General features: G+C 54.6%; 1 protein-coding gene across 6 annotated transcripts in view; it reads right to left on the reverse strand.

Moving 5' to 3' along the window:
• Rbfox3 (RNA binding fox-1 homolog 3) overlaps positions 1–23,941 on the reverse strand; it is a 448,346-nt gene that overhangs the window by 23,241 nt on the left and 401,164 nt on the right. The window lies entirely within an intron of this gene.

The following is a 23,941-nucleotide window of genomic DNA, read 5'->3' on the forward strand; positions in this document are numbered from 1 at the left end:
CTGGTTTCCCCCAACAGCAGTGTCCGCAAAACCAGCACCCCCAGAATACAGTTGTCTACCCATCCAAGAAGTGGCCTGTTTCCTCTGCACTAAGCCCTTTCCCAGCCAGCCCATCTGCCCTGCCTCCATGTTGTTCCAAGTCTTGGTTCTCCCACTGGAAGGCAGGAGGTGGGGGTGGCTTCACAGCCTGCCTTGACTGTGTCCCAACCCTCCAGTGACAGTATCACAGGGGTGCCAGGGGCCTCCGTGTTGGCCTCACCAGGGAGCCTGGAAGCTGAGGAGTCAGGGCCTCACCCCATGCCTCTTGGGCACCTGTGAGCAGTTCAGTGAGGAACCCTTCCGCCAGGGGCTTCAAAGCTGCAGACCAGGTGCAGACAGAGCTGGAAGGAGGGGACCTCTGATCTGCTTTCTCCGTCCTCCACTGCAGATGCACCTGAGTCATAGTCCCCTCTGGGCAGGTGATGCCCTCGCTCTTCGGTGTGTGTGAATGACAACTGAGGCCCATCACCTGAGAGGGCAGGGGGTGGCGCCCACTGGAGCTGCCCCCTGCAAGGGGATACAGGCAGGAATCCATGTCCTTGTTGAGGGTGGCTCTGCTAAGGTGAGGGAGGGTGCAGGGCAGCGGCAGCTCCTCCCACTTGTGCCTCTCCCTGTGGTCTGCAACCCTGGGTATTTGGTTTTACTAGGTACAGGTGTGAGGCTTGGCAGGCCTTGCAGGATTGACTTTTGTCTGCTTCCCTCTGTCTGTACACCCCCTTGCCAGCTGCAGCCCTGTCCTCTCAGCCTGGCTGTCTCCACCTTGGCTTTGGGGTTGCAGACAAAAGGTCAGCCAAGGGGATCCTCTCAGGCATCCTCACAGCCAACCCCACATGCTTTCACATCCCATCTTCACTGAGAAGAGGGTCTCTCGCTCCAGAGAACATGCTGGGCCTTGTTCCCGACCAGGCACATCACTAAGGTTTCTGTCTCCCAGCTGCTTCTCGGGCATCTGGGATGTGATAGGCCCCAGGTGGGGCTGGGTTACCTCAGGGAGCAAGGGCACAGCAAATGGTCCCCACAAGGCCACAGCAAATGTGAGGGATGTATCTGGCCCGGTTCGATCCACAGCTTTCTGGTGACTAGCTGTGTTCAAACTGAGTGGTCAGTTTTTTCCTGTTCTGTAAAGCCCACAGTGCCAGCCACCCTGGGACAGACTTGCCAAGTGGGCAGCCTCTGCCTGGCACCCAAGCCCTCTTTCTTCCCTCTCTTCTCCCTCCTTCCCTTCCCTTCCCTCCTCCTCAGTGAAGAGCCTTTCCTGTCTATGCAGAAACTCTGAAACTGGGACAGTGCTTAATCTCTGAAGGAAGGGCTCTCTCTCTCTCTCTCTCTCTCTCTCTCTCTCGCACACACACACACACACACACACACACACACACACACACACACACACCCCTACACAGTCAAGAGGACTTCTCAATAATTCGATTTTCAATGAATTATCTTCTTCCAGGACTTCGGTAGGCTAATTAAGCACCCCCACATTCTTTCACTATCTTGGGTAGAGTACAAGTTGGAGTGCTGGGGGATTAAGGTTTTATGCCTATATCACAAGAGAAGTTCAATGTAAAGAAGCCATGATGGCTAATCCTGGGTGTCAACTTGACTGGATCTGGTATTAACTGAAATGAGAGAGATCTTCTTAATTGGATCATCTGAAGCTGGAAGACATACACACACACACACACACACACACACTTGTGTGCATGTGCCTGGATGCGGTTATTACCAGATATACTGTTGTCCAACACATGGAAGTGGCTCATGGATGGGAATGGAAGAGAATCAGGGAGAGATGGCAGCATCCTGTAGGGTAGAGAGCATCTAGTATCTGGAATGATCAAGGAGGGAAGATTGGGACCGAACAGGAGGCCAGAGGATGTGGAAGGCAGGGGCGAGGGAGGAAGGGGCCTGTCAGCGGCCTGGCAGACGCCAGGGAGATCAATTCCCCAGTAAATATTTGATGAGAGCCTTTACTAAGTGACACTGCTTTGCAGTTCCCCTCTCCCTCCTCCTGGGCAGCTTTGGCTGTGAGTCAGTTGCCTCAGCTGCCAGGGGAGCCCTGACTTGGACATCTTTGAGTGAGGAGGGTATGCAGTTATCTGAGGACCATTTGGGGCCATAGTCACCCCTAGCACAGTGAAGTGGAGACACGGGCTGAGGAGGTTGCAAATTGCCTTAGGACCCATTCAGCCACACCCCTGTTTATTCTGCATGCCCCGGTCTAGGCACCACAGTGACCATTTGCAGATGGAGAGGCCTATGCACAGAGGGTATGCAGTGACTCAGGACCACCTAAGGGGGACTGACACTCATTTCTCCCCAGGATCTCAACTGTCATTGCCCTCTCCTGCAGGTTCCTCCTGGAACAGATCACAGTTCTCCACGGAGGACAGTGGCCGTGGCAAGGCCCAATGTCCCTACCTCAATCTGCTCAGCTGTGAAGTATGGGTAGTCAACCCATGTCCACATGCTTGCCAGAATTCCAACCGCCTCGCTGGCTGTACAATAAGCCTGACACGGTCCCAAAGGGATCCTTGGTCTCCTCGTAACACCCGCATCCCTTGAGAGTTCGGCACTCAGCCCTAACCCAAGGGTCACTGTGATTCTACTGGTCCACACCCCATAATCCTGCGGCTAACTCTGCTTTCAGGAACCCAGCACCTAGCCACCCTGGCCAGGACAGTCCTCCTACCTGCCCTGGCCACCTTCTCCCGACTCACCTTCCTGCTTCCCTTCCAGCATTTCAGTTAGTTTCCTGCAGAGTAAAATCCAAAGTCCTCAGGGTGTCCTGGGCCACCTAACCTGAACCCCCTGAAGTGGCCCTCGCCTCCCGAGTCTCTCCACTAGTTTGTTCTGCTCAGACACAAATGTCCCCGACGCTCCGTGTGCTGGATAGCTTTAGTGTCAACCTGACACACCTGGGTCGAAGGAGAATCAATTGGGGAATTGCCTCCATTGGTCTGGCCTGTGGCCATGTCCATGGGGCACATTCTTGATTGATGAGAGTGATGTGGGAGGGCCCATCCCACTGTGGGTGGTGCCACTCCTGGGCAGGTGGGCCTGTGTTGGATAAGAGAGCACACTGAGCAGGGGCCAGGGGAGCAAGCCAGTAAGCAGCATTCCTCCATGGCCTGTGCTCCAGCTCCTGCCTCCAGGTTCCTGCCCTGAGTTCCTACCTTGGGCTCCCTGATGAACTGTGACTGGGAGATGTAAGATAAATAAACCCTTTCCTCCCCAGGTTGGTGTTGGTCAGAGTGTTTTGTCCCAGAAATGGAAGGCAGACTAGAACACTCCCTGACCACTCAGGGCTGTGCGCAAGGCCTCACTCTGGCTGCTCCCTTTGCAGGCATGTTCTTGTTTTCCCTCAGCCCCGCCGGGGGACGCCTGCCTTCTCAACGCTGCTTTTCCAGAGAGGCCTTTGTAAACCCGGGTCCCCCTTGCCACTCGTTATTCCTCGATCCACATTCTCAACCTGGGAACCTGCTCCCAGGGCCTATCATCCAAGGCCACGATGTCCCACCCTCCAGGATATGACATGATCTCTGGGGAGCAAGAATGCTCCCTCGCTGCTGCTGACCCTGCAGTGCCAGAACGGCACGTGCCACACAGTAGGACCAAGATAAAGTGGGGCCTACAAGGAATGAATAGATGTGCAAGTGGGGAGGGTTATCTGTGCAGTCACTCTGAGGCCCATGTAAACCACCATGCCCAGTCCCCAACCCCCAAGCCCTGACAGTGGGCTCAAGTGTCACTTCCCTCCACAGGTCAGGAAGCACAGGCTCAGGGCCACGACCCCACAGGCACCTGGTGGCAGCCACAGTGTGCGGCGCTTGCCCAGCACCTTTGGGACTCAGGCTGCAAGGGTTCTCATCTGAAGCTTCCCCAACACCCCACACCCCCCAGCTTTGTAGCCTCAGTCCATGACTGCTCACTACCTGTCTTTTGCACAGCAGGTTACCACAGCTGCCATTTCTACAGAGACACCCAAGTGTTGTGTGCAGGGACGGAGCAGGCAAGGCTCAGAACTTGAGTTCTGTCAGTGATCCAACCCATCGCCTACATGACTGCTGAAGACTGAGAGGGAGGTTGGGAGGGTTCCCTAGGCTGATCGAGAGGGAGGCGGGGCTCAGACTGCTCTGGCAAACCCAAACTGTATTGGCCCAGCTCATTCTGGCCAGCTGGGAACATCTCTGATGGGTCCAGGTGAGCAAGCTCACTCTCTGGCTAGAACCTGGCCATACCTCCAAGTATTTACACCATAGGAATTGCAAAGGCTATGCAGGGCTGGGGTCGTTTCAAGAGAGAGGGTGGTGTGTGTGTGTGTGTGTGTGTGTGTGTGTGTGTGTGTGTGTGTGTTGGCATGCATGCCATGGTATATGGCATGTAGAGGTCAGAGGACAAATTTTCAGTCAGTTCTCTCCGTTCTGCTTTATGTGTGTTTGGGGGATCAAACTCAGGTCATCAGGCTTTTCACTAAGCCAGCTCTCTGGCCCTCTCTTTAAAACAATGTAATTCCAGCAACATTTGTGGAAGCCCTTCGAGTCCCTATCACAGGGGGTTGAGATGAACCTATGCTATTGAGGGGTCTCTGGTCCAGAGGGCTACTGTTCCAGGCAGTGTGATGGAGGATAGATGGTGGGGGATCTCCAGGGACGATATGTCCATCCTTTGGCAAAGAGGACTCAGGCCGATGTACAGAGGGCTGGAACTGACTTGGAGGAAGGAGGGTGGCTGGGGAGGATGGCTGTGACTGGCTCTGAGGGCTGGAGGGGTTGCTCCTGGCATCTCCCCATCTCTCCTGCACATCATCCTGTCTTGTGCTTTGAGGGGCTCGCCGGTGTAGGCTGGACATCCTGTCCTCTAGCATCCAGGCAGATGGGGTGGTAATGCAGTGAGTCTGGGGTACGTCTTCCCCTGGGCCATCTTGGGCTGACTCTGTGCTGGATCCAGGTGGGTTCTCTGCGACGCTCCTTCCTTCTCGGTTCTAGTCACCTCATCTTCCTCTTGTTGGCAGCCCAGGCTCCTGCGTTGTATCCCTGGTGGTCCCTTCACCTGCACTCCAGATTTACCGGGGATTGTGCCCGCGAGGGTGAACCGCCTGCTGCCTCCTGGGTCCTGGTGACATGATGACACGAAAGGGTTCCTCTGACTCTGAGATGGGCAGGCCTTACAGCTCACTGCTGATCCGAGTCAGCCTGGTCTGGGCTCCTTACGTGGGTGGTTGTGCCCTCGAACCTGGACTCCAAGCATGGACCCCGTCAGCTCCATGGCTGAGTCAGTCTGGATGTGGCCTTAGCTTCTTTGGTTTCTGGTTGTGGGTTTGGGACAATGACTTGTTCCCCATATGGTAGGAGTGGGACGACCCCTCCACCCGTAGGATCGCCCGTGGTTTCAGCTCAACATTGCTGGCCCAGCTTCCTCTACCCAACCCGTGTCCTGCAGCCTGTGTGGGGTGCTGGGCAAGGCAAGGTGCTCTGGGTGTAGGCTGGTGGAGGGGATGGAAAGCTGGAAGTCTGGCAGCAGTGAGAGCCCCTTCCTGCACAGCCTGGCCACTCGCCGTCCGCAGTCCCTCTGGCTCTCTGCTTTCAGGCCCTCCAGGACAATTAAACCAATTGTTCTCTGACTCCTCACCCCTGGAGAGAGGGCACCACCTGTCTGAGGTCCACTGGTGAGGCTGGAGGGGGATGTGGGCACTGGGCCATTTCTCCTGGGTAAAGCCGGCTCTAGGCAGTAACAGAGACCACAGTGGGGGACCACAGCCCCGTCACAAAATGCTACACATTCCGTTGGCTGGTGTCACCTACCTCCCCTGAGATGAATCCTCTCACTGTGTACTTGTGTCTGCCTGGGCCTGGACCTTCACAGCCACCCACTACTCATTTAATCCTCCTGATGACCTGAAGGGGTGAACTCTAGGGCCAGTGGCTATGTGGTCAGGGGGATGAGAGCTCCCTACCCTACCCCCAAGTCTCCTGGCCCCTCCTTGCCACACTGACTCTGGGAATAGGGTAGGCACATGGACATATGAAGGGCTTGGGACTGGGTCCTGGGTCCGGCGGGTGGAACCAAGATAGGATGGCTGGATGTCAACTCTCTACCCAGAAAGAGGCCAGGGCTGAATAATCTCACGCAGGGTCCAGTGTTGCCTGCCACATGACAGAAAGCAATCAAAGGAACGAGCCATGGTCACGTGTTCTGAGCATCCCTGGCCAGTTGGCAGGCCTATCCAAACCTCTGCAGAAGTCAGAGTTCACAAGGGAGGCTGCTGCCTCAGGAGGGGCTAGCCTCCGGAAGGGCAGGTGGTCAGGGCTCTAGTGTGCCAGCCCCCACGATTCAGCCAGGTGATATGATGGCTAATCTTCTCTGTCAGTGTGACTGGATTTGGAATCATCTAGGAAACATCCCTCTGGGCATGTCTGTGAGGGACTTTTCAGAGAGGTTCAACTGAGGAGGGAGGACCCACCCTGAATGTGGGGACTACCATTCCTGGGCTGTGGTCCTGACTGAATAAAAAGGAGAAAATGAGCTGAGCATCAGCGTTTCTCTCTCCCTGCTTCCTGACTGCACGTGCCATGGACCAGCTGTCTCACACCCTTGAGCCATGCCTTCCCCACCATGATGGGATAATCCGATCCCTGGCTCCACCCAAGGGTGTGCCCATGTGCGGCTGGTCTTTTCTCTCTGGACAGAGAGGCTCGGAACCCATCCCTGTAGTCGAGTAAATTAAATACTTCAATTCCCAAGCCTTCAGATAGGTGACATCAAACGGCCCAGCTCAACCCACCAGCCACTATCAGTGAGGAGGCTCTTTCAGTTACACCACTCATAAAGCTAAAATCTTCTTTCTAGAAACTTCCATTAGACATTGGGGTCTATGGACTGGACCTCTGCAGGCTGACCTTAGAATCAGGAGCATTCGTGGTTGACAGTCTCTTTCTTCTTGATGCCCACCTGTAAAGGGAGAGGCCCACAGGTGTAGTCTGCGTGTGCTTGGTGGTCCTGGTTATGAGCACATGTAGGTGTTGTTTTGAGGCTAATGGAGATAACACGTGATGCCCTAGAGGTCAGCAGAAGGTGGGAGGACGTAGGCCAAACAGGAGCCAGACTCAGAGCGTCCTAGGTGGTGACAGTCCTATTTTCGAATCTTTTCCCAGTGTGCACATCACAGGACAGCATAGTGTTTTTTTTTTTAATTTTATTTTATTATTTTATGTGTATGAGTGTATTGCCTGGATGTATGTGAGCGCACCCATGTCGTGTCATGCAATGCTGTGGAGGTCAGAAGAGAGCTTTGGATTCCCCTGGAACTGGAGTTAAGGATGATTTATAGCTGCCATGTGGGTGCTGGGACTTGAACCCGGGTCTTCTGCAAGAGCAGTCAGTGCTCTTAACCGCTGAGCTGTCTCTCCAGCTACAGTTTTAAGATCAACGATTAACTAAGAGGAATGAGGACAGGGACAGGGCATGCTAATGTCCAGGGAAGATGCCTGGTAGCCACTGGCCATCATCTCTGTGATCCCCGTGAAGACCTGTCTGTGTTCCTGTCACCATGCTGCTGGGTTGGCTCTAAGGAAGGCATCCTGCTGTGATCACAGAGCTCCAAGCAGGACCAACAAGATGCATCTGATTATTCACACGGAGGGTGGAGTTGGCCCTGCCACCAGGAGGCCCTGGTCCTCTTACCCCAGGGGCTTTAGGAAGGAGTCTCAGATCATTCCATCCACTTTGCCCCAATGCTGGTGATTGCTGTGGGTCTGGTGTCCTTTGCATCTGTGCCAACAAAATGGTGAGCACTGGTGTCAGCTTGCTTACCAACTATGTTCCACGTTCCCATTTGGTGGAGCACACCAGCAAACAGAGGCTGGTCCTCAGGCAGAGGTCATCTTGGTAGAGGCCCAATAAGCATTAACTAATTGGAGATGCTTTGGGGGCTGACCTTCTCTTCTGGGAGAAAGGGGTGACTCAGGTGAACGCCTGGACTTCCTGTGTAGTCACATGACAGCAGGGCTCTCCTGCATTAGCATGGAGCATCCCTTTGCTGACTCATACAAGGGCTCCCCATGGAGCAGACAGGGGATGTTTTCCCATGGATATAGAAATGAATCTCACAAGTGTTCTGCAAACCCAGTGCTCATCAGGGCCTCAGGGTACAGGTGGGGGTGAGAGGGGAGGAGAAGCAGGGGGCGGGCGAGGCCACAGCCTGTCCTCTCTCACAGGTTCTTGCCCTCTGACTCAGTCAGTTCCTTCCTAAACAGAAGCAGGCCACCTGCAGGGCTCACAGCTCCAGACCCCAAGTTCTGTGGCTCACGTGGCACTAGAAGAGAGGGTGTTTCGTCCTTTTCCAGGACAAAACAAACCATCAGGGACCATTGTAGGCCTCCTCCTTGGTTGCACAGACGGGACCCCAAGAAGCTGGGTATGCAGAGGCCCTGCGGGCCATCATGCCAAACGGGGACTTGAGCGGTGGCCCTGTTTAGGGAGTGGGGTAAATGAAGGTAGCGAGGTTGCTGTCCCCATTCAGGGGCCTCTGGGGCAGGGCTGTATTTCAGCGCCTCGACCTCCTGAATGTTCCAGAGAGACTCAGGCACTTCAGCAGGTGCTCAGGAGAGGATCAGGCTCTAAGTACGTCACCCCTTTTAATCACTGAATAATCCCATAACTGGCATTCTCCATACCAGGAAAGAAACTTGGAGTGAGCAAGTTACTTGCCCAAGCACACACAGCTGATACATGCCTGACCTAGGATTTGAACCCAGGCTTGCTTGACTCTGCCCCACAGGGATGGACTATAGTCCAACTGGGAATAAGAAGAGGATGTGAGAGATTCTGTTGTGCGGATGTCCTGGCCCAGAACCACCAGGGTTGCCCAGACCCCTGATCAGGCCTGCCTCTGCCGAGAACACCTACAGCCTGTGCGTTGATTGCCCAGTCTCTCACTGCCCTCACTAGGAGGGCAGTGGTGTGCTGGCAAGCATTTCAAATGGGCTCTGAGGTAATCCTACCCTGCAGCACCTGCCCATTTCCCTTGTACAAATCCTTTCAGTGCGTCATGCTTCCCATCTGATGTCAGTCAAGGCACAGTAGGGGCCAGATGCCTGATTGGAACTTGTCCTGAGGACTCCAGCACCCCAGAAATGGAGGAGGACCTGTTTTAGGGCCCCAGTGCGGCCTCTTGATCCACCAGGAGCTCTGGGAAGCCTAGAGATGGGGTGAAGAATGATGGGAGGTCTGGGGAGGGGGCAGGACACAGGGGGCTGGGTGCAGGCAGCCTTAGGCTCCACTTAGGCTACCTGCCCCTCTAATCCATTCTGTCCCAACAGCCCATTTAATATTTCTGATTAATTAGGGCTGTTGGACGATTTGTCATACGGCATATTACTTCATCCAGGGACCATTAGGTCCCTGTGTTCTGAGGCCACTGGCTCTCTGGCTCTTGTCCTTTCTTCCCACCTCCCCCATGAAGGTTCCAGAGCCCATGTTGACCTGATTCCCAGTGTGTCCCGGGGGAGGAGGTCTCCCTTGTTCCTGGGACCTAGAGGGGCTACAGTGGTGACCTAGGCAGGACCTCGTGTAGATGAGCCAGGCTCCAAAGCCCAGTCACTCAGCAGGTTAACCTGCTACTTGTGAGTAAGGAGGGACGTCCTGAGGTCCTCTCCATCTTCCCTCGGCCAGAGCCCTAACCCTACCAACTCGTCTCAATTTTCTCTGGTTCACAGATTCTGGGTTTTTCTGAGAGGGCCTTGGGGCTCACTGTGGCGTGCAGGTCACTGGGTGGGTGATGGGCCAAGTTGCTTTCACTGGGTAGCTGACTGGCCTTATGGCAAAACCCAAGGCCTGAGTGTGAAGACCGCTCACCAGGGTCCAGTGATGGTCCTGGGCCATGGTGCCAACACAGGCTTGTCTCCGTACATGGCTCCCTGGGGCACGCTGGGCACTCAGTCTCCGCCCTCGCTCAGCACGGGTGGGGTAGGTCCCTTCAGCTCTCGCCCCCTGGCCTAAGGTGGGACCTGCTGCAAGCCTCTGTGCCCTGGCCAGTTCCCTTATCTGCTCCATGGAGACCGACAGTTATACAGAGCTGTGGTCACACCAGCATGGGATGTGTCTGAATGCGTGGAACACCTGGGAGGCAGTGTGTTCCATGGGCTCTGTGTACACTATGTGTTCCATGGGCTGTGTGTATACTATAGGTCCTGTGTGCTCTGTGGCCAAGGTATACTGCATGTTCTGTGGGCCCCATGTACACTGTGTGTTCTGTGGGCCCCATGTACACTGTGTGTTCTGTGGGCCCCATGTACACTGTGTGTTCTGTGGGCCCCATATGCACTGTGTGTTCTGTGGGCCCCATGTACACTGTGTGTTCTGTGGGCCCCATGTGCACTGTGTCTTGTGTGGGATCCACGGATTCTGTTGTTCCTTGGACTCTGTGCCTGCATGTTACGTGGGTACTGTGTACACTGTGTGTTCTGTGTGGGCCACAGGTTTGTGTACACTGTTTTCACGTGCACTGCATGTTCTCTGGGATTTGTTTGCCCTGTGTGTTCTGTGGACTCTGCTTGGTCCTTTGCCTCTGTATACACTGTATGCAATGTGGGATCCATGTGCAACGTATGTTCCCAGGGCTCTGTGTGCACTGCTTGTGTCATGGACTCTGTGTATCCTGCATGTTCTTTGGCCTTTGTGTGCACAGCATGTGTCATGGCCTCTGTGTGCCCTGCATATTCCCTGGTTTGTATGCACAGTATGTATCAGGGAGTCCATATGCCATGTGCTCCCTGGACTCTGTGTACACAGCATGTGTCATGGAGTCCATGTGCCTTGTATGTTCTGTAGGCTTTGTGTGCATAGGTCATGTCAGGGAGTCCATGTGCCCTGCATGTTCCCTGGGCTCTGTGTATACAGCACATGCCATGGACGCCATGTGCCCTACATGTTCCCTGGGCTTTGTGTACACAGCACATGTCATGGACTGTGTGTGCCCTGTGTGTTCCCTGGGTTTTGTGTGCACAGTATGTGTTCTGGACTCCATATGTCCTTGTGTCCAGCATGTTTCCTGGCAGTGCCTCCATCCATGTGTGTGACCACAAGCCCTGGGTGTGTGACCTGTGACTCCATCTTCAGCAGAGACCTTGATGCCCAGGATGGAGACCAGGCCCAGCAGAGCCCCACCTCTGTACCATGAGCCTCCCAGCCCAGCCCCTTCCTGCTTAGGACAAGTAGAGATTCCAGCTCAAAAGCCCCGGGGCAGGGGATGGATTTTCACACAATTAAGCCGTAATTCCTTCCAAGCTCACAGCATACCAATCATATAGAATGTAACTCCATAAACCCTCTTCTCTCCAGCTCCTCCACCTCCCTGTCCTGCCCGGGGAAACGAGCCAGCAGCCATCCTCTATGGCTTTGGGGAAGCAGGGGCTGGGCACATGGAGACAGGGTTTACCCCTGACTGCCGGCCACACCCATGGAAATAAATTAGGCTCTCCTCTGGGGTCCTGCAGAGTGTGAAGCTCTGGGCTGGGTAGTGCATCGAATCTGGGTGGGATCTTAGCAGGGGAGTGAGTGGGCCAACAAATACTGTGTTTAGAGTCTGCAAGGTACTCGGGCCAGACTCCTGTGGGCCAGCCCCTGCCCTGATGAGCAGAGACCCATAGCCCTTTCACGCACATCCCTTGGGCTGTTCTGTAGTCTGACCTACAGCTCTGTGTGTGTGCATTCATGTAGTGCTGCTACAAGGTATGGATGCCGGACGCTGGGCAGCTCCCCTGTGGGGAAAGGCTTGGTCTGACTGGCAAGATTGACAGGGATGCTAGAGCTTGCAGGGACAGAATTGGGGGTGGGGTAGAGGGCTGGGGCCTCTCTCCCCATCCTCCCACTGCTCTCGTGGGGAGCGGCCTGCTGCTCTTCAGGTAGTGCCAGCTTCAATGGCCGCCCACTGGCTTTCCCTATGATAATCAAAAGACTCTCAAGAGTGGCAATAAAGGAGGAGGAAGGGGTGCTGGGTATACAAGGAAGGTCAAAGGCGTCGGCTAGCAAGCATTCGGACTCCCGAGAGGTAAGAGAGGTGCCGGGGAGAGCAGACCCCTTTGCTTCACCACGGTGGATGCAGTCTGCCTGTCCCCGGGAGCTCTTTGTCCTGGTCTCTCTTAATGCCCAAGGTAGGACTTCTCCATTCACAGAGGAGTTCAGTGATGTTCCGAGAAGTTCCACATCTGGCCTGAGCTATGAGGGTGACGAAGTGACCCAGGACCCAGTGTGTGGGTACTAAAGGCTGTGCCATACCCACAGAGCCCATCTCTCTTCAGTGAGGCTGGCTGCCCTGCCCATGCCCAGGGTGGAGGAGGATCAAGGTTCCTAGACACCTGTGAACTGGCAAGGCCTGGGGCTGGTGGAAGAATCCAGAAGAAATTGGTGGAGGGAGGAAGAGAAACCAGAGGGGAGGCTCTTTGAGGAAGCCCCAGCCTGGCCCAGCCAATCCCTCGCACCCCCTTACTGCAGCTCCTACAACCTATCCTGTCCCCTACCGGCACCTCCAGCCTGCTTGGCCAAGTATGGTTTGCTGAGCACCTAATCAGTTTGCTGCACACCCACCCAACGTTGTGTCCTAGACAGACTCCGGGCAGAGATTCTCCGCTATGACCCGGACCTCCTCTGACCCTCCTCCATATCCTGGAGGTAGCCAGCTGTCTCCTCTGGGAAGCCTTCCAAGTTCTCCCTCCCAGCTGCCATCTCCACTTTTCTCCTTCCTTGAGGCTCGCTGAGAATGCACAGCTAAGTGAGCACACCCTCGGATGGACCAGCGGACAGCAGGCCTAACTCAGGTTGGGGGAGGCAAGGCATCATCGGGCCAAGGCTCGCTCTCAGGAGGAACGACGTACAGGTCAAAGTGAAAAGTCAGCTATGGAGGAGGCCCACTCCAGTTAAAAGGGGACAAGGAACCACCCAGCCCCTGGACCATGTCTTCCCAAAGTTCCCCGGAAGCTCGCGCTGCAGCTCTAGGACAAGCCTTCTTCCAGGCACCTCACAGCTGTTCCCTGCACATTCATTAGGGAATATTAGCATTATTAATGGCCCATGGTCTTCATTTAGCAAATGGAACAGAATATTAAGCAGGGTGCCCAGGACATGACGTGGGCCAGCAGGGCGGAGACAGTGGGGGGTACCAGAAGGCTGGGTCTACCTCGGAAGTCGCCCACAGCCTGTGCACAGCAGCCCCAGGTCCTACACATCCTCATCTCCCTCCCACAGTGCCCTCGGGCTCCCAACAGCCCCCTCCTAGCTACAGTGAGCCCTGGGAGGATACTCAAACAACAATTTGCAAAATGTAATTAGGAGGGTAAATTTCCTGGCAACGAAAATTATGTAACACACCCCACAGCCGAACACCCACCGGCTGGATTTGGTTTGAGAAGTTCAGGTTTATTTGTCATTTGGAAGACTCCCCTGATGATCCCCTTTTTTACGGGAATGTGTGGGAGTTGGGGGTTCTGGTAGTGGTGTCTCTGGGTAGGGGAGCATTTCAGGGGACAGAGCCCCTGAGCGATCATGTCTGGTTATGTGTGTCTGCACTTAGAAGTATCTGTGTCTTTTAGCCCCACAGCTGGGACTCAGGTCTCCTTTAGGTGACTGTGGGATGAACTCAGATTCTACTCCTCAAATGTTGCCTGAAGATCAGTAGCCCTGTCCCCAACAGGATCTCCCAGAAATGCAGATGTAACACCAGTAGCCCTGACCCAAACAGGAGCTCCCAGAACTGCAGACGTGCCCTTGAACTCACTGCTCTGCTCACAGACCACACATTTCTGAGGCCAGGCCTGACCCTACAGCCCCTGACCCAGCTGAGGCCACCCCAGTGCTGGGGGCTGACAGCCATACAGCAACTTCCACAGAGGCAAAGTGGAGCCGGAAGACACTCCCACGTTGGCCTGGGAGAACAGCTCCAAATACCCGGCAACGGCGGTATTTACAGATCAGAGGGTGGCTTCACTGGGGGCTGCGTCTGAGCCCACTGAACAATCTAGATCCTTCCCATTATCAAGGCAGGGTGTGTGGGTCCCTGACAGGTGACCCCGTCTGATCCTGTGGACAGAGGGGGAAGGTGACTCACAGGTGAGCAGCTACCTTGTTTAGCAGAACTGGTTCCTTCCCACATCGGTACCACACACTTTACAGCCTCAGGGCAGAAGGTGTCTCTCACATCAGCTGGGGAAACTGAGGCAGCACAGCAGTGCCCAGCTTGGGGCTGAGAGAGACGAGGGTGAAGGTGGGACCTGAGGAGGAGCCAGATTCATCCTAAATACTGTCCCGACATGGCTGTCTGTTCTTAGCAGGGACACCCTGCTTTTAGCTGGCCCCTGAGGCTCAGGGCTTAGTTTCAGAGGAAAGGGTTTGGTGTGGAGATTACCTACCGGGCTTGTGCCCCAGCCTCACACAACCCTACCTAGTAACAGGGCTTTCAGCAGGTTGTCTGGGCAAAAGCGGGGGAACCTTTTCTTCAGGTGTTCTCTAAGGCACCAAGAACCTGGCAGGGGTGGTGGGGAGGTTGAGAGGCTGGGATCCCAGGGTCACAGGCGCCCCCACCACCACACGTAGGATCTCTATGGGGCTGTGAGCTGCCACTGTTTTGCCACTGTTTGGGAAATTGTTTTCTGTACATCCTTTTACTCTTCCTACCCATCACCCCCAGTGCTTCTGCTCTCCCTGTGGCACAGAGAACCGGTAACACCGAGGCTGGGGGTGTGCAGGACTGGAGGTCACCCCCATCTCCTGGCAGGAAGTATCACAACCTGCTCAGAGATTACAGCTCGTGGCTTCAATTGCCCAAGGGCAGAGATTGGTCTCAGTTCCTGGTGTCAACACCCAAGTCTTTCTTGCTGTGGTCTGGGCCCCTCTGTTCCTGCTTTGCTTGGCTCTGGGGTAGAGGCTGGGTCCTCCTCCTGCAAACCCAGATGGATTGAGTTAAGCATCCTGCCCCCCTGGACCTGCCTGTTGCAGGCCTCTGCTGCCCCAGAGCCAAGACTGTGCCTCTGCCTGTCAGTTCTCCCCAGAGTGGGCCTGGCAGTCCCTGTAGGACACGAACAGCTCGCACTGCCACCCCCTACTGGCTCCATCCATGCCGGGAAAGACCTTCCCTTCCCTGTGGACTTCTGTAGCTGAGCACAGCCTAGGCACAGTGGGAGGAGTGCCACTGGGGCCAGTCCAGCTTAGGTTGGGGGACGGCTGGAACCTGGACTGGGAGGCGAGTTTGGAAACTGGTCATGTCACCTTGGTCTGGCACAGGCAGTGGCTGGTGTTAGGAGAGGACAGGGGACAGGGAGAAGCCCCAGGCTGAGAAGACACAAGCCCCACCAGGTCAGGATGGGGCCTCCTGTGCTGAGGACGTGGCACCCGTCTGTGCTGCTGGGCTTCCCAGCCTCCCAGGACCAGGCCTATCTTGCCCAAGTTCTGCTCCCAGGGGCAGCCTGGCCGAGTAGAGGGGGAATAAGGTGCCAAGACACTGCCACATTCCACAGGGGACAGTACTTTAAGCCAGGAACCCTGCAGAAGCCTCCTCAAGTAGTTCCCAATCAGGCAGGTGGGGCAGAGACCCTGGGGAGCTGGGATCCAGCTGCTCTATCTAGCTCAGGGGCAAACACTTCCCCGGCTACAATGGCCACTTCCCAGGAGACAGCTTCCACTGCCTGGAACCAAGTGGATGCGTCACACTGCCATGGTTTGGTCTGCAACGTCCCTCAACACTCATGTTGAAGCCTTGGGTGCCAGCTTGTGGGGCTAAGAAGGTGGTAGAGCCTTGAGAAGCAGGGCCTAGTGAGTGGAAGTTAGGTCATTGGGGCAGGATCCTGAGGAGATACTGGGTCATTGGGGCAGGGTCCTGAGGAGATACTGGGTCATTGGGGCAGGGTCCTGAGGAGAGATACAGGGACGTGGCCTCTTCCTTGGGCTCTCCATACTACCCACCCACCACAAGGGGGGGGCAGCTCTGCCCCACCAGGAGTTCCCCGCCACGATGCTGGGCTCATCAGAGCTCTACCCAAACAGCAGAGTGATCATGAATTAAAAGCTCTGCAACCGTGAGCCAAAACCAGCATTTACCCCTTCTAAGTTGTCTCTGGTATTTTGCCACAGTGACAGAACACTGACAAACGCTCACTGATAAACAAGGAGTTCCCTGGGGACTCAGAGGTGGCCGCTCAGCAACATGCCTCCAAGCTCTGCAACCTTAGCCTGCCCAGGTCTAACAGGGAGCTAGGCCCACTATGCTCACCAGAGACCCCCCTGTGCTCTGCTCTGCTCTGAAGGCCAGTGAGGGCTCACACGAGGCTCTCTGCATTAGACACACACTTGGGTTCACACAGCGCACTTCCTGTGTGCATGCACATGCATCCTGTGTATGCATCGACACGCATGTGCCCCCTATGTACACAGACCTGTCAGTTGTGACAACTCCAGGTATTATTATCAAGTGTCTCCAGGTGGAAGCTGGACCAACCCTGAGAACCACTGACCCGGCTGGTCTCACACCACACACACAGACACACAGACACACACAGACACACACACAGACACACACAAAGACAGACACACAGACACACACAGACACACACACAGACAGACACACACAGACACACGCACAGACACACACACACAGACAGACACATGCACAGACACACACAGGCACACACACACAGACAGACACACAGACAGACACACACGCACAGACACACACAGACACACACATGCACACACAGACACACATGCACACACAGACACACACAGACACACAGACACACGCACAGACACACACACAGACAGACACACGCACAGGCACACACACACAGACAGACACACAGACAGACACACATGCACAGACACACACAGACACACACATGCACACACAGACACACATGCACACACAGACACACACACACAGACACACATACACAGATACACACACAGACACACACACAGACACACATACACAGACACACACACACACACGCACACACACACACACGCACCTCCTTGTCCAGATACTTCAGTACACCTGTACACAGGTGTTACACTTCACCCTGTGCCCTGTGCCTGTCCACTGTCCCAGCGGCCTCCATTCCCATTGGGCCTGGGCACCTTCTCTCCTCAGAGCCAAGCTGCAGGCGCCTGGCTGCCGGGACCCACACAGGAGTCACAGGCAGAAGGTGATGCTGCTTTACCCGTAGGCGCCTGGCACAGGGAAGGAGTGTGTGGATCTAATCTTCAGCTGATTAAATGTCCCTCATTAATGAGTTTCCTTAATTAATGAAGTTTTTGGGTCTGCCCCACTTTATCCCAGCCACACTGCCTCCTCAGCACAAAGCGGGGCCATTTCCTCCCGGGTAATTGCGGGAGCTGAGGCCGTTCCTGCCGACGCTGCACTTTGCTGACTGCGCCTGTCAACTTGGGGCTGACAACTCCATTTTTAAACATTTTTTCTCCAGAAGCCATGAGCACATATGTGTTGGCACACACCGATGGGGTCGTGTCCCAGGCAACCCCTTGTATGTCTAACCTGGGTCACATGCCTCTGACACTCGTGCTCTGCCCAAAGGCAGGTCTGTCTTGCTGCAGACAGAGGCCCGCACTGAACACCTCCTCTCATGGTGTGTAAGCTACGCCTCCACTCAAGTGCATGCACAGGAACATGCCTCTTCATAGCACCAATGAAAGCTAGCAACACGTCTGCACACTTGTGGGTAACGTGTCACCCTCACAGGGTACATGCAGCTACACACCTGTATTCCCTGTGTGTGTCCACGCACCATGCAGTCTTACACTGTGCACGCTGACTCCTGAGCACAGATGTGTACAGTGGATACACACATACACGGTGCTGTTATTTCACTGGCCAGCCTCTTTCTTGAGTTCATACACAGCCCTACCACCTCAATTCAACGTGTATGCCCCCTCTCCATATGTTTTTTTTTTTTTGCCTTTTTGAGACAGGGTCTCCCTGTAGCCCCAGCTGTCCTGGAACTCACTATGTAGTCCAGGTTGGCCTTGAACTCACAGAGATCCGCCTGCCTCTATCTCCTGAGTGCTGGGATTAAAGGCATGCGCCACCACGCCTGGCTCCCCTCTCACATATGTACGCAGTATGTGCTCACCCCCGAATCCTCACAGACATGCACACAGACATGCACACTCCAACCAGAGTTCACACTCAACTTTGTATGTTCACTCTCTACATGCGGTTCATGTACTTATACCCAGGGATGCCCTGACCCAAACACTCAGTGTCATCTCAAGCCAGGGGACTACAAGTTACTGATATTAGAGGGAGCCCCTGTCCCTGTAGAAACAGAGTTTGCTGTGGAACCCCAGCATGCCAGGATCCCAACAGGTCCCGCTTGGCGGCCTCTCAGCCCTGGTGGGTGCCCTGCTGCTGTGACTGGGCACCCACTCTGAGCTCTAGGGCCTGGAAAGATGGTGCAGTTCCTTCCACTGGTCACACAGAGCTCTCTGAATTCAAAGTGTTCCGTTTCTTCTGCAGATAAGGTGGGCACCACGGGTTACTCTGAGGCCTGGGAGAAGGATGAGCTGTTGATCAACACTCCTGCAGATGGGCACATGGCTGCACTGGGCTGGGGACCAGATGGGGCAGTTCTTTACAGCCAACAGAAAATGGTGCCCTCAAACAAAGCCCAAACAGGTTGGACATCAGGAGTCAGTCACGAGAAGCAGCATCGGGCAGATGTGCCCGGTGACTCGAGGGGCTATTTTCACTGGCTCGTCATCCCGCCAGGCAAGGTGCCCCCCCTCCCCCGAGCCCCACAGTCCCCTGGGGAAACTAAGGGCAAAAGTCAAGCTCCTTCCAGACTGCTTCTGGTAGGGGCCCTTCCTGATGATCTTGGCGCCCCCAGTGACTCTCCTGCCAGCTATGCTGGCACACATCTTTTATCAGAGGCTTCCCGCCCAGTACCTCCACAGACCCCTCCCTATTCCTGGGTGGCACAGACTGTTGCTGTGTCTATTTCACAGTGAGGAGACTGTGAGAGTCATAGGTCTCACATAGTACAGATAAAAGCCCAGCTCTGTGTCCAGTCAGTCCCTTCCTCTACTCTAAGTCTAAGATCACCTGTGGTCAACAGAAACAAGCCCTGGCCCTGGCGAACTCTAAGCAGTGCCACATGGTGTCCCCGCATGGGCAGCTCCAAGAGCTTCAGGGCCTCGGTGCCACCACCTGCGGAGGCCAGGCACCCACCTGTGTCTCCAGATGCTGCCAGGGGACCAGACACAGCCAGCGAGTGCTGAGCATGTACAGCAGGCACCTGACCAATGTTAGTGGAAAAACACACAATAGTTTAGGCAGGATGAGAGTCTTAAGAGATAGATGGTGCTAAGATCTCATAGCTCGCGGGGTATTGTGTGGTAGACTCCGTCTCACAAGCCTTTTTTCCCTGAACCCGGACTTCCTAATGTGCATGCTATGGAACTCCAGGCCTCTGGAATGTTCTGGAATAGTGTCCATATCCGGGCACAGACAGCAGCAAACAGAAGTCCTGAATTCAGGTCCCTAGAGCCCACATAAAACTGGCCATGGCAGTACATTCCTGCAATGCCAGCACAGGTCAGTGGAGACAGGAGGATCTGGGGCTTGTGGCCCGGCTCTCTAGTCAAGGTGGTGAGCTTCAGATTAGTAAGAGGCTCTGTCTCAAAAAATAAGGTGGGAGCTGGGGGTGGTAGCAGACGCCTTGAATCCCGGCACTGGGAAGCATAGTGAGGCCAGCCTGATCTACATAGTGAGTTCCAGGCCAATGGGGCTGCAGGAAGACCCTGTCTCAAAAAAAAAAGAGATGGGGAGAGACATCCTAAGATCAACCTTTGGTGTCCACATATGTCTGCACGTACACACACACACACACACACACACACACACACATACGCACGCACACACGCACGCACGCACAGTGTCCATAGCAAAATTTCTTAGGGAGCGGCACTGTGCTGTCCCTAGCAAAGGAGTTTTTCTGTAAAGTGGTATTTGTGTAGGGCCTGGGTCTCCAGAACACTCTTGTCTTGAATCATTTTTATATGAAGATCTCTGGGAGAGGGAGCTGGTGCCACATGAGGAGGCTGGTCCCCTCAATGGCAGGCGGCATGGCAAATGACCCCTCCTAGGTTATGCTGAAGCTCTTGCTGAGTGACAACATCCAGGCCCTTCCCAGCCATGACATCTCCCAGGAGCTGAGGGGTCTGGAGACACAGCTAGGGACAGGGGCATAAAGGAACTTGGGGTGCATGGCCAACTTTTTGGGGGGGGTCCTGGACACAGAATGCAATAGCTATTTCCTGAAGAGCTATGGCAACAAAGCTTCACACTAGAGGGGAGGGCCCAAGGGCCCCAGCAGGGCAGCAGCTACAAGTGATAAGGGATACAGGCAGAAGTGAGGGTGTAAGGCCAGACGGGGTGTACCTGGGGGGCCCTGCAACTGGGGCAGCACTGGGGACAATGGGTCAAGATCCATTTAGCCTTTTTATTTATTTATTTATTTATTTATTTTTATGTATATGAATGTTATAACTGGATGTGTGTAAGTGCACCCAGGTTGTGCAGTGCTGGTGGAGGACAGAAGAGGCTGTCAGATCCCCTGAGACTGGAGTTATGGACAGTTGTTAGCTGCCACGTGGGTGTTGGGATTAGAACCTGGGTCTTCTGCAAGAACAGTCAGTGCTCTTAACCTCTGAGCCATCTCTTCAGCCCCTAGCCTTTCTTTTTTTAAAAACGATTCATTTATACGTATGTGTGTGTATGTGCCCCTGTGAGTTTATGTGTATCACATACATGCAGGAGCCTGGGGAAGCCAGAAGTGGATTGTCAGATCCCTTGCACTGAAGTTACAGGAGGTTGTGGGCTGCCATGTAGGTGCTAGGAACTGAACTTGGATCTTCTGCAAGAACAGTAAGGTTCTTAATCACTGAACCATTTCTCCAACATTGGCACCCCCACCTCAGCCTTTCTATAATAAGCTAGGAGAATGAGTTTCAATCTGTTACTTATGTAACTAGAATCAGTTCAAACAAAACAAAGCAGGAAGTTGAACCTGCAGGAGGGACCAGGGAACTCCATCTACTTCTGAGAGTGGGGTGGGGTGTGAGAGGTGGGGTGAGGGAGGTGGTTGGAGACGCTCTCTCTTGGACACCTAATTCCGAAATTGCAGTTACATCACAAGAAACCAGCATTAGATTTCTCTTTTCAGAGCTCAGAGGGGATGAGCAGAAGGCTTGAGATCATACAGCAAATCAGCAGGTGGAAGACCAGGTCTTTGGAGTGGGGCTGAGCATTGTGGTGTTCAAATTCTTACAGGAAGTCACTGCCAGGGTTAGGCAGCTCTGAGCCTGTGCCCTAAGAGGCTGAGGGTTCCCTGGTAAGACCCTCTCCTCACCTATAAAGCAGGCGTTGTAACAGCCCACCTAGGCAGTACATGGACTAGGGGAGTTGCAGCAGGTGGCCGGACAGTGGGTACCTTGAACTGGCAATATGGGCCTAACACAGGAGAGTCTGTCTGTAGCCTGTAGACACCCCAGGAGGCCGAACCAATCTGAGCTCTCCCAGGGTCTCGAGGGAGGAGGAGGAGGGCAGAGAGCCTGAGTGAGGAGCAAAGCTGCGGACTGGCCAGGGGCTTCCCAGTGCCTCTAAGTTTGTGGGAGAGAGGAGGGAGAGTTTATCTCACTATGTGATGCCTTTGAAATACTGTCTGGATCAAGGGAAATTAAATACTGCAGCTTTTAACTGGGGCCATGCTGAAAACACACCCTCACCGTAAATAAAAATACGATTCGCTACCATGACACTTTCATTTAACAAACCCCCTATGTGGCTCATTTGTAATTACTTCCCTCCCCTCATGGTGCGGCCCAGCTGCAGGCCTTCACTATATCATCAGTCCCCAGGTGGGCAGTCCTCCCAGGAGTGCTTGGTGGCTGGCTGTGTGTGGGGAGGGCAGTTCAGTCTGAGGAAGCTGACGGGGTCTGAATGTGGCTCATTATGATTGAAATTAAACTGAAAAATCAATTTTTAATTGAATGTATTCTTTGAACAGGCCCTGCTGCCCATTGCTGCACACTAATGTAAGTTTATACACTGACCTGTCTGGCCTTGCATGGCCACCCTACAACCCCTCCCTACCTGCTGACCCCAGCAAGATTGGCTGGGCCAGCAGAGCACCCCCTCCTGGGCTGTCATGAAACTGTGAAGAGGTGCCACTAGATACCAGCCTTGGGATGTGGGTGGAAGGACGTACACAGCCTGTTTTCAAGGGGGTGGAGGCGATTCCTCCCCTCTGCAGGCCAAGTCCTTCCACCTCTGCACATGTGCCCTCCTGTGTCCCACAATGTCCAGATCCCAGGCTGAACATTAAGAAGAGGACCCTGAGACAATGTGGGGACACTGAGGGAAGAGCTGGCCTGATCTCTCTGCTCCATCCACAAGGGATAAATGGCAGCTACCTCCTAGGATTGGTCTCACAGCAAAAAATGAGACCAGTGACCTCTGTCTCTTACCTTTTTAGTGGTACTGGGGTTTGAACCTAAGTCCTCATGTGTGTTAGGCAAACGCTGTACCACTAAGCCCAGTTTCTTTACCTCTGTCTTCTAATGGGAACAGCTGCCCAGAGAAGTCTAGTACCCTACCAGGATGTACCTGCACTGTGGACAGCCTCATTATCTGGGGATGGGCAGCTTCACCACGCTCCCTGCAGTCCAGGTCTGCTGCATGCATAGGCCCCCGGGCAGCTATACAGACCCCTATAACCCAGGAGCATTGTCCCACATCAGCTGGGTGGCTGGAGGGAGGGGCACAGGTTGGGCCTCTGTCTTTAGTCTCAGGAGGGTCTTTAGCCTCCCCCAGAGCGCCACCTCTGACTCTTTGTGGTCCCCCACAGCTCCTGGGCCAGCCTACCATAGCACAGGGTCCCTGCAGGCACAATGTGACTTTCAGTGGTACACAGCATCTCCTGATGTGGACTGGGCTTAACCACCAGAGCCTTCCCAGCAAGGACACCTCTGCTGTGGCCAGAGGTGACCCACTTATCCCTTAGCCAACTCAACACCATGCACAGGGCTCCCCAGGGGTGGAGAGTTGGAGGTTGTTGTTACCTCACACAAGCCCCCTTGCCTGGATACTGCTCTGAATCTGAGGGTCAGGCGTACGTCTAATGGAAAGGCAAGAGGCAGCCACAGAAGTCCTCCAGCAAGAAGCACTGACTCACAGAAACCCCGTATTTGTGAGGCTGTGAGGACCTCAGCCTGAGTGCCTTGCTCATGCTGGGACACCCCAACAGAGGGTTAACCCCTCATAGTCACCATTTCCCATTAACTGTCTACCATGTGGATAACCCTCCATCCCTCCAATTGAAGATGACCCACAAAGAGATGCAGGCTGCCCAGCCCATGCCTGGAAGATCAGCAGGTGCCCCATGACCAGCTTTGCAGGGGACGAGCAGGTTAAGTGCTGGCCAGAAGGGACCTAGGGCTCTCTCTCTAAAGGAGCCTATGTGTGTGAAGAGGGATAGGCTGAGCCGGCAGGGGCCAGCAGCCTGTCCTCTCCCATATTCTAGTCTGGATTTCTGAGTTTCCCAGTGTGAGCAATCAATAGATGGGCCTATCAGGGTGGACAGAGTCCATGGGCATCTGAAGACTAGTCTATCCTGTCCCAACCCCATCTCCACTTCATTTAAAAGAGCAGATAGGACAGAGAGGCCATGGAGAACGAGGGTTAGTGGAGTGCCCACTGCAAGGTCCAGCAAACCCCCCAACCTCTTTCCCTTGAAGGCAGAACCCAGGAGCCAGGGGCCACCTGTGAGAACAAGCCACTGTCTGCCCACCTCCCAACTGTCACCAGGTCCCAAGTCTAAAGGAGTATAAAGTATAAAGC

Source organism: Nannospalax galili, unplaced genomic scaffold, assembly GCF_000622305.1.
Source record: "Nannospalax galili isolate Female #2095 unplaced genomic scaffold, S.galili_v1.0 scaffold945, whole genome shotgun sequence".
Classification (NCBI taxonomy): Eukaryota; Metazoa; Chordata; class Mammalia; order Rodentia; family Spalacidae; genus Nannospalax; species Nannospalax galili.